We start from the raw sequence: 10954 nt of genomic DNA on the forward strand, positions 1-10954 counted from the left end.
ACAGCCTCTTCAATAAGTGGTACTGACAAAACTGGTTATCCATATGCAGAAGAATAAAACTAGACCCCTATATCTCACCATATATAAAAACAAACTCAAAATGGATTACAGACTTAAATGCAAGACCCAAAACTGTAAAACTACCAGAAGAAAACCTAAGGAAAATGCTTAGGTCATTGATCTAGGCAAAGATTTTATGGATGAGACCACAAAAGCACAGGCAACAAAACGAAAATAGACAAATGGGATTATATCAAACTAAAAAGCCTCTGCACAGCAAAGGAAACAATCAACAGAGTAAACAGTGAACTTGCACAATGGGAGGAACTATTTACAAACTACTTATTTGACAAGGGATTAATATCCAGAATAAATAAAGAACTCAAATAACTCAATCGCAAATAAAACACAACAAAGAACCCTATTTTTTTTTTAATGGGCAGATGATCTAAGTAGGCATTTTTCAAAAGATCTACAAATGGCCAACAAGTATAAGAAAAAATGCTTAATATCATTAACCATCAGGGAAATGCAAATCTAAACTGCAACGAGATTTCATTTCATCCCAATCAGAACAGCTATTATCAAAAAGACAAAAAATAACAAGTACTGGAGAGGATGCAGATTAAAGGGAATTCTTACACACTGTTGGTGGATATGTAAATTAGTACAGCCACTATGGAAAACAATATGGAGGTTCCTCAAAAAACTAAAAATTAAGCTACCATATGATCCAGCAATCCCACTACTGGATATACATCCAAAGGAAAGAAAATCAATATGTTAAAGAGATATCTGGCTTTCTGCCTCCACTACTCCCATGGTGCCCATGAGAAAGCTGTGGTGAAGGGAGGCAAAAAAAAAAAGCAGGTTCTGAAGTTCACTCTTGATTGCACCCACCCCATAGAAGATGGAATCATGGATACTGCCAATTTTGAGCAGTTTTTGCAAGAAAGGATCAAAGTGAACTGAAAAGCTGGGAACTTTGGTGGAGGGATGGTGACCGTCCAAAGGAGCAAGAGGATGATCACCATGACATCTGAGGTGCCTTTTTCCAAAAGATATTTGAAATACCTCACCAAAAAATATTTGAAGAAGAATAATCTTCATGATTGGTTGTGCATAGCTGCTAACCGTAAAGAGAGTTACAAATTATGTTACTTCCAAATTAACCAGGACGAAGAAGAGGAGGAAGACAAGGATTAAATTTCATTTATCTGGAATATTTTGTATGAGCTCTTGAATAAAACTTGGGAACCCAATTGGTGGTTTACCGTTGTATCTCTGCAGTGTGGATTGAACAGAGAATTGGAAATCATAGTCAAAGGGCTTCCCTTGGGCCACCACTCACTTAATTGTAACATGATTTTTTTATTTTTTATTTTTTTCTGCTTGAAAATTTCAATTCTTGTGGTAATACTAGAGTAGAAGGAGAGGGTGACTTTACGGAACTGACAGACATTGGGCAGGCAGATGAGGGCGTGGAGGTATGGGCTGAAGGGACTGTTTTATTTTAAAAAGTGTGACTGTCAATTGTTTCTGTTGCTTCTCCCAAAGAATGATTCAGGGATACAAGTGGGCTCCTCTCATTCATTAAAAGAAATCGTAGCGAGGTGCGGTGGCTCATAACTGTAATCCCAGCACTGAGTCCTTAACCTGTGGGATCTGGCACTATCTCCACGTAAATAGTGTTAGAATGGAATTGGAGGACATTCAGCTGGTGTCTGCTGTTTGGTTGAGGGGAAAGATCCCCATACATCTGGGAGGCTGAGGTGCGCGGATCATGAGGTCAGGAGTTCGAGACCAGCCTGGCCAACACGGTAAAACCCCGTCTTTACTAAAAATACAAAAATTAACCAGGCAGGGTGTCAGGCGCCTGCAATCTCAGCTACTCGGGAGGCTGAGGCAGGAGAATTGCTTGAACCTGGGAGGTGGAGGTTGCAGTGAGTCTAGATTGCACCACTGAAGACTCCGTCTCAAAAAAAAAAAAAAAAAAGAGAGAGAGAGAGAAGAAAACGTGACATCTTTCTAAGATTCTCTGCCTGGGAAAATGACAGTGTCAATAAAATGTGGGTTTCTGGGCCATTCATCTTACTTTGATTTTTTTATTACAAATTTGTCTTGATGCACACAATTACGTCTACTAATCCCCTTCTTCCTAGAGAGAGAAACTGTGCTCCTTCAGCGTTGCTGCAAAGTCCATCACTCTCCATAAAGGAGTTTGGGGAATTGATTGTAGAAGTCCTAGGTTCTAAATTAACTAGATATGTACAAAAATGAATGTGTAAGTGATCTGTTTCTACAAGTCTTTGCAACAATCTGTCACTTTGGTCTCCAGCAGAGGGCGCTAGAGGAATAGTGCTTCCAGATGTGGCCTCCTGTGTGGGGCCTGAAGAAGGCACTGGGAGGCCCCCCATGCCAAAGAGATGGAAGGTGCCCGGGAAATAGCTGCCTCATGCGACTTAGGTCATGACGCTGGATTTAATGTCAGAAGTCATTCTACAAACAGTGGTGTGGCGCCGTGTGTGCAGAGGCTAGAGAACTGCCGAAAGGGGCTACCAAGGCTGTGAAAAAATACACAATTGTTGCCGTGAGTGACTTTGAAAGACGCTGGTGCCTTGTAGTGCCCTTCTGAAATTCAAACAATAATGCAGAAGTGTGTGTTTTAGAATTTACGGTGTATGAAATTCATGTTTTTAAAAGTGCTTGCCTACAGATGGTTTCCACACCTGACATTGTGCTCTGCGAGTGGCATAGCTGGAAATTCAATGTTCAATCCTATTTTGGCTCCAGTTTAACATTTGGTGCTCTGTGGACTGAGTTGAACTTGTTGAGGCTTTGCAAATTCACTTGTGTTAAAGGCTCTAGCATTTTCCATTCCTATGCAGATTTCTTTGAAGCAGAATTGCCTGCATATTTCTTCTCTGCCTTCACAGAAGGCAATGTCCCTTACCATGATTATTAACTATAAGTTTGTGGCTTGAGTTTACAAGTTTTACTTGTTTGTTGCATTGATGTTCCCATGTAGTAAGTAATTTTTAGTTTGGTTGTGAAAAAAACCCTGGGCTGAAGTTAGCATTTAAGTTACAAAACAAAACAAAACAAAACAAAAACAAAAAAGCTAGTCCCAGATTTAAAAAATTGTAGTAAAATTGAAACTCACTGGTTTTTCTCTGAACTCTTGTAATCAAGTTTTGATCACATTTTCTATTAAAGTGGCTAACACATGGCTACAAAAAAAAAAAGAGAGAGAGAGAGAGAGAGATCTGCATTCCTGTGTTTATTACAGCACTATTCATGATGGCCAAGATATGATATCAACCTAAGTGCTCACCAGCAAATTAATGGATAAATAAAATGTGGTCTATAACCACAATGAAATACTATTCAGCCTTAAAAAATAAAATTCTGTCATTTACAGCAACATGAATGAACTTAGAGGATTTTATGTTAACTGAAATAAGCCAGGCACAGAAAAATAAATACCACATGTTCTCACTTATATGTGGAAGAATAAAAAGTTGAGCTCATAGAAGCAAAGAGTAGAGTAGTGGTTATTAAAGGCTGGGAAAGGCAGGGAGGTGGGGAGAATTGGGGGAGGTTAGCTAATGGACAAAAAATTACAGCTGGATAGGAGGAAAAAGTTCTAATGCTCTATAGCATTGTAGGGTGACTATAGTTAACAATAATTTATTATATATTTTTAATAGCTGGAACAGAGGATTTTGAATGTTCCTACCACAAAGAAATTATAAATGTTTGAGGTGATGGATATGATAATTACCCTGATTTGAGCATCACACTTTGTATACATGTATCAAAATATCACACTGTGCCTCATAAATATATGCAATTATGTGTCAATTAAAAATTAAAAAAAAAGAATCTATTCACCATATATATGAGAGCTTTTTCTGACTCTCGATTCTATTTCATTGGATATGTCTGTCCTTATGCCAGTGCCATTCTGTTTTAATTACTGTAGCTTTGTAGTAAGTTTTGAAATCAGAAAGTGTGGGTCTTCCAACTCTATTCTTCCTTATCAAGATCGTTTTGGTTATTCAGGGTCACTTTCAATTCTATGTAAATTTGAGGATCAGCTTCCCCATTTGTGGAAAAAAAAGGCTGTTGGAATTTTAGAAGAGATTGTATTGAATTTGCTGATTATTTTCAGCAGTATTGACATCTTAACAGTGGTACATCTTCCTATCCACAAGCACAGAATGTATTTTCAGTTACTTTGATCTTTTTAATTTTTTTGTATTTTTATCTTTTATAGTTTTCAGTGTATTAATCTTTCACTTCTTCAGTTAAATTTATTTCTAAGTATTTAATTATTTTAGATGCTATTGTAAATGGAATTTCTCTCTTAATTTCCTTCTAGTGTATAGAAAACAATTTGTTTTTGTGTGTTGATTTTGTATACTGCAACTTTGCTGAATTCATTCATTAGCTCTGAGTTTTCTTGTGGATTCTTTGGTACAAAGGATTCTGTCATCTATACTTAGAAATAGTTTCACCTATTCCTTTAGATTTGGATGACTTTTTTATTTTATTTTATTTTTTTAGATGGAGTCTCACTCTGTTGCTTTGGCTGGCATGTAATGGCACGACCTCAGCTTGCTGCAACCTCCACCTCCCAGGATCAAGCGATTCTCCCACCTCAGCCTCCAGAGTAGCTGGGATTCCGGGCACCTAACATCATGGCGGGCTAATTTTTGCATTTTTTGTAGAGACAGGATTTCGCCTTATTGGCCAGGCTGGTCTTGAACTCCTGATCTCAGGTGATCTGCCTGCCTCGGCCTCTCAAAGTGCTGGGATTACAGGCATGATCATCGCGCCCAGACCGTTTGTTTTTTGTATTATTTGTAGAGACAGGGTGCCACTATGTTGCTCAGACTGGGCTCAAACTCCCAGGCTCAAAGAATCTGCCCACTTTGGCCTCCCAAAGTGCTGGGATTACAGGCGTGAGCACCACACCCAGTCTATTTGCTTTTCTTGTCTTGCTAGAACTTTCAATTCAGTGTCAAATAGCAGTGGGAATCTTTTTCTTGTCCCTTGTCTTAAGGGGAACTCATTCAGTTTTTTTTTACCATTGAATATACTGTTAGCTGTTAAGTTTTCCAGAAACACACTCTATCATGTTGAGAAATTGTCCCTATGTTACTAATTTGCTGAGAGTTTTTTGTTGTTTTTTTTTTAAGATGGAGTCTCACTCTGTCACCGAGGTTGGAGTGCAGTGACACCATCTCCCCACCTCAGCCTTCCAAGTAGCTGGGACTACAGGTGCCCACCACCACGCTCGGCTAATTTTTGTATTATTTAGTAGAAACGGGGTTTCACCATGTTGGCCAGGCTGGTCTTGAACTCCTGACCTCAGTTGATCCACCCATCTAGGCCTCCCAAAATGCTGGGATTACTGGCGTGAGCCGCTGCACCAAGCCGAGAGTTTTTATTATGAAAGAGCCGAGAAGTTTTATTATGAAAGGGTGTTAAATTTCCTCAAATGCTTTTTCCATGTCAATTGAGATGATAATGTGATTCTTTTCCTTTTGTTCAAATTGAAACGTCCTGCATTCCATGGTAAAATCCCATTCGATTGTGAATAATCCTTATGGTATACTGATGGAGTCAATTTGCTAATTTTTTTTTTTTTTTTTTTGAGCCAGTCTCACTCTGTCACCCAGGCTGGAGTGCAATGCTGTGATCTCAGCTCACTGCAACCTCCGCCTTCTGGGTTCAAGCAATTCTCCTACGTCAGCCTCCCGAGTAGCTGGGATTACAGGCTCATGCCACCACACCAGGCTAATTTTTGTATTTTTAGTAGAGACAGAATTTCACCATCTGGTCGCAAACCCCTGACCTCAGGTGATCTGCCTGCCTTGGCTTCCCAAAGTGCTGGGATTACAGGCATGAGCCACCGCGCCTGGCCTTGCTAATATTTGTTAGGGATTTTCCATCTATATTTATAAGCAATGTTAGTCTGCAATTTTCTTTCCTTGTGATGTCATCTGGCTTTAACAGCAAGGTAATGCTGGTTTCATAGAATGCATAGCAAGTTTTCCTTGCTATCCCCAAAACTTAAATTTTTTGAATTATTTGAGAAATAATTTGTGTTAATTTTCTTTGTTTAGTAGAATTCACCTGTGAAGCCATCTGATTCAGGACTTTTCTTTTGGGGAAGTTTTTTCTTAATTATGTTTACAATTACTTTGTTATAGAACTGTTGAGATTTTCTATTTCTTGTGTCAACCTACAGAATTTCTACGTTTCAAGAAATGTGTTCTTTTCCTCTAGGTTGTCCATTTTTTCATCTATTTTTCTATTCTCTTATAATGCATGTTATTTCTGAAAAATCAGTGGTAATGTCTCCATTTTCATTATTATTATTATTTTGCAGGTTTAGAGCTTTATTATCAGTCTATACATAACTAAAGTTCAAAGCAAATTCAGTTAATTCAATTCTGCTTAAGGGGACCTTGTGAAGTAACAATACTTGGTATTACATGCCTCATATGATCCATTTCAAACCATAGATAATTATACCTTTGTGTCACTATTTCAAGAGACAAATTTGAACAGCTAAAACATCTTAAAAATGCACCAAGCTTATGAAATCTCAAACAAAACTTGAATTTTCTGTACATATTCCTGTCAAATGAAGTAATTTCCTGTACACCACTTATCTTGCAAACTGTTCTTTGTTTTTTTAATTTTTCTTTTTATTTTTTATTTGACCTACATCGGCTCCGAGACCTAGAGAAGGATCCCGACGGCTTGTGATTTCTCTCCGGAGACAGCGATCTCTCTCTTCTCCTAACTCTAGAAAGGGACCTGCTCCCGCAGCGAGAGAGGCTTCTCCTTGGAGATCTGCGACGAGGTGGAGGACGCCTCCTGCGATAATCATCTCGAGGGCGACGACCCCGAGAGGGAGGTGGGCCACGATTTCTACTTCTTTTTTCATCATTCGACAGTTCCACTGTCACACAGCGGCCACATAGTGTTCTTCCATCTAGCTCTCGGATCGCATCAGCTGCACCTCGGGGATCTTCAAATTCAACAAAAGCAAAGCCGGCAGGGTTTCTAGCAACCCACACACTTCAGAATGGTCCACAGTAGCCAAAAGCCTGTTCCAATTCAGTCTTGTTGCCATTGTTTCCAAGATTGCCTACACAAACCTTACAGTCCAATGGACAGGAATCACAATGCATTTCGAGATCTAGGGTAAAAAATGCGGAGGCTCAAACCCATACACTCCGTTGTGTCTTCCCGCTTTCCTCCCTCCCAACCCCCAGCAACGAATGCTCTGGCTCACCCGGCGTCCACGAAATGGCTGTCCATTTTTATTCTTATTTTTATTTAAGTCATTTGCATCTTTTCTCTTTTGTTTTTTGTCAGTCTAGATGGAAGCTTGTCAATTTTGTTTCTCTTTCCCAATAAATTATTTGCTTTATTGATTTTTTCTATTGCTTATTGTCTCTACTTTTTAATAATCTCTCCTCTAATCTTTATTACTGTCTTATTTCTGCTATCTTTGGGTTTTGTTTGCTCTTCGTTTTCCAGTTCCTTAAGATGTAAAGTTGAGTTATTGATTTGAGATCTTTTGTAATATAGACATTTACAGCTATCGGCTTCCCTCTTAGCCCTGCTTTTTTGTCGCATCTCGTAAGTTTTGATATGTTGTGTTTTTATTTTCATTTTTCTCAAGATACAAATATTCTTTGTGGTTTCTTCTTTGATCCATTAGTTTTGTGAGAGTGCATTGTTCAATTTCTATGTGTTTGTGAATTTTCTGGTGTTTCCTCAGTTATTGATTTCTGACTTCATACCATTGTGTTTAGAGAAGATACTTTGTGTGATACCTATACTTTTTAATCTATTAAAACTTGTTTATGGCCTAACAGATGATCCATCCTAGAGAACCTCCCATGTGCGCTTCAGAACAATGTGCATTCTTTTGTTATTGGGCAGAGCGTTCTGTATATGTCTGTTAGGGCTAGTTGGTTTATTTTGCTGTTCAAGTCTTCTAATTTCTTATGTTTTCTCTGGTTGTTTTATCGATCATTGAAAGTGGGGTATTGAATTCTCAAACTATTGCTCTAGGATTGCCTATTGCAATTCTGTCATGCTTTTGCTTCATATATTTTTATTATTAGGTGTGTAAATATTTATACTTGCTATATTTTTTTCTGTTTTAAACCTTTTATTAATGCCCTTCCCTGTCTCTTGTGACCTTTTTGGATTTAAAATCTATTTTATCTGATATTACTATAGCCACCTCAGCTCTCTTTTGGTTACTATTTGCATGAAATATTTTTTACCATCCTTTCACTTTCAACCTATTAGTGTCTTTTAACCTAAAGTGAGTCTCCTGTAGATAATAATTGGATCCTGTTTTTCTGTATCCATTTTCCCCATCTCTGTCTTTCAAATAGAGAACTTAATCCATTTATACTTGAAGTATTTACTGATAAGGAGTAAATATTATTGCCATTTTGTTATTTTTTTTCTATGTGCCATTTCTTTATTGCCCCCTTTTTCCTCCATCATTGCCTGTGTTGTGTTTACTTGATTTTTTTCAGGGAAAAATTTTTATTTTCTTCTCATTTCCATTTGAGTGTATTGTATAGATGTTTTCTTTCTAGTTACCGTGAGAATTATATTTAAATTATTAAAGCTACAACATTCTATTTGGAATCTATACCAACTTAACTTTCAGTGGCGTACAAAAACTATGCTCCATGCATCTTTGTCTTCTGCTTTCTGTTACTGATGTCCCAAATTACATCTCTATATACTATGTGCCCAATAAATAGGTTAATTCTTGTTTTTTTTGCATTTGTCTTTTTGTTTGTTTGTTTGTTTTTTGTTTTGAGATGGAGTCTTGCTCTGTCACCCAGGCTGGAGTGCAGTGGCGTGATCTTGGCTCACTGCAAGCTCCACCTCCTGGGTTCATGCCATTCTTCTGCCTCAGCCTCCCGAGTAGCTAGGACTACAGGCGCCCACCACCACACCTGGCCAATTTTTTCTATTTTTAGTAGAGATGGGGTTTCACCGTGTTAGCCAGGATGGTCTCGATCTCCTGACCTCGTGATCCGCCAGCCTCGGCATCCCAAAGTGCTGGGATTACAGGTGTGAGCCACTGCACCCAGCTGCATTGGTCTTTTTAAAATGCAGAAAATTATTAATAAAAATGGAATTAAAAATGAAAATTACAATAATGCTACTTTATAATTGCCCATGTATTTATCTTTCCCAGAGATCTTCATTTTTTCATATGGCTTCAAGTTAATTCAAATATAGATGTATTTATTTAAGGCATGTTTCCTACCACCAGCATTGGGCACATGTTCAGATTGGCAGTCAGATCCATAAGTCTCAATGGCTTCAATTTAGCACTGCATTTACTTAACTGTACAGAGAATGCAGAACAGAAAATACAGCATATCCAACATCTTACAGCTCACTGGGAGGCCCAGCAGTACCCATGCACATAGTTTCTCATCCCTTCACTCACCCACACGCAGAGCATGCACAGTCGCTAGAGATGAGATGAAGGGCCTGGTGTGGTGGCTCACGTCTTTAAACCCAGTTCTTTGGGAGGCCAAGGCAGGCAGATCACGAGGCCAGGAGTTCGAGACCAGCCTGGCCAACATAACGAAACCTCATCTCTACTAAAAACCAAAAATTAGCTGGGTGCAGTGGCACACGTCTGTAGTCCCAGCTACTCAGGAGACTGAAACAGGAGAATCACTTGAACCCGGGAGGCGGAGGTTGCAGTGAACCGAGTCCACGCCATTGCACTTCAGCCTGGGCGACGACAGAGCAAGACTCCATCTCAAAAAAAAAAAGAGAGATGAAGGTGTATGTGGTTCATGTTGACAGAGGGAAGTCCCTGCCTTGGTTTTCCATGAGTCTTTTATATTCTCCTTGTGATGTAGGCTGCAGGCCTGTGTGCATTCCTAGGGCAGGAACAGTCCCACAGACCAAGGGCTTCACAGTAAACAAAGCAGGTAACTAGTTCGCAACATACATTATTCCACACTGAACTTGATACGTTTTTAAGGAAACAGTGTTGTGAGAAGATGGCCTAGGTCTGTCCAGGATCGAGGCCTGCAATTAATTAATACTTTACTCACAGCATTCAAAAGGGAATAAAGAATAATATATACACTTATGGCCAGGCATGCTGGTTCACACCTGTAATCCCAACACTTTGGGAGGCTGAGGCGGTATATCTATCTCTTGAGCCCAGGAGTTTGAGACCAGCCTGGGCAACATGGCGAAACCCTGACTCTACACAAATAAATACATAAATAAAATTAGCTGGGCATAGTGGTGTGAGCCTGTAGTCCCAGCTACTCGGGAAGCCAAGGTGGGAGGATCACCTGAGCCCCGGGAGGTGTAGGCTGTGGTGAGCCATGATGGTGTCACTGCACTCCAGCCCGGGTGACAGAGTGAGACCCTGCCCTTCCCCAGCAAAACAAAAGAAAGAAGAAGAATATTTAAGTATCAAATCCTCCAGCTTAAGAAATGGACGCGGTGGCTCATGCCTGTAAACCCAACACTTTGGGAGGCCGAAGCTGGGGGATCACCTGAGGCCGGAGTTTGAGACCAGCCTAGTGGTCGTGTGAGGTGGCTCAAGCTGTAATCAAAGTGCTGTAATCCAAGCACTTTGGGAGGCTGAAGGAGGCGGATCACAAGGTCAGGAGTTCGAGATCAGCCTGGCCAATATGGTGAAACCTCCTCTACTAAAAATACAAAAATTAGCCTGGTGTGGTGGCAGGTGCCTGTAGTCCCAGCTACTTCCAAGGCTGAGGCAGGAGAATCGCTTGAACCCGGGTGGCAGAGGTTTCGGTGAGCCAAGATCGCACCACTGCACTCCAGCCTGGGTGACATATCAAGACTCTAAAAAAAAAAAAAAAAAAAAAAAAAGACCAGCTTGGCTAACACG

The 10954-nt window shown here is 39.7% G+C and overlaps 2 pseudogenes; one reads left to right on the forward strand and one right to left on the reverse strand.

The window, feature by feature from the left end:
* Positions 1-780: 780 nt before the first annotated feature.
* Positions 781-1206, forward strand: LOC100424719 (large ribosomal subunit protein eL22 pseudogene; annotated as a pseudogene).
* Positions 1207-4548: 3342 nt separating this feature from the next.
* Positions 4549-7334, reverse strand: LOC144333934 (serine/arginine-rich splicing factor 3 pseudogene; annotated as a pseudogene).
* Positions 7335-10954: the final 3620 nt, after the last annotated feature.

The sequence above is a fragment of the Macaca mulatta genome, chromosome 13, assembly GCF_049350105.2.
Source record: "Macaca mulatta isolate MMU2019108-1 chromosome 13, T2T-MMU8v2.0, whole genome shotgun sequence".
Taxonomy (NCBI): domain Eukaryota; kingdom Metazoa; phylum Chordata; class Mammalia; order Primates; family Cercopithecidae; genus Macaca; species Macaca mulatta.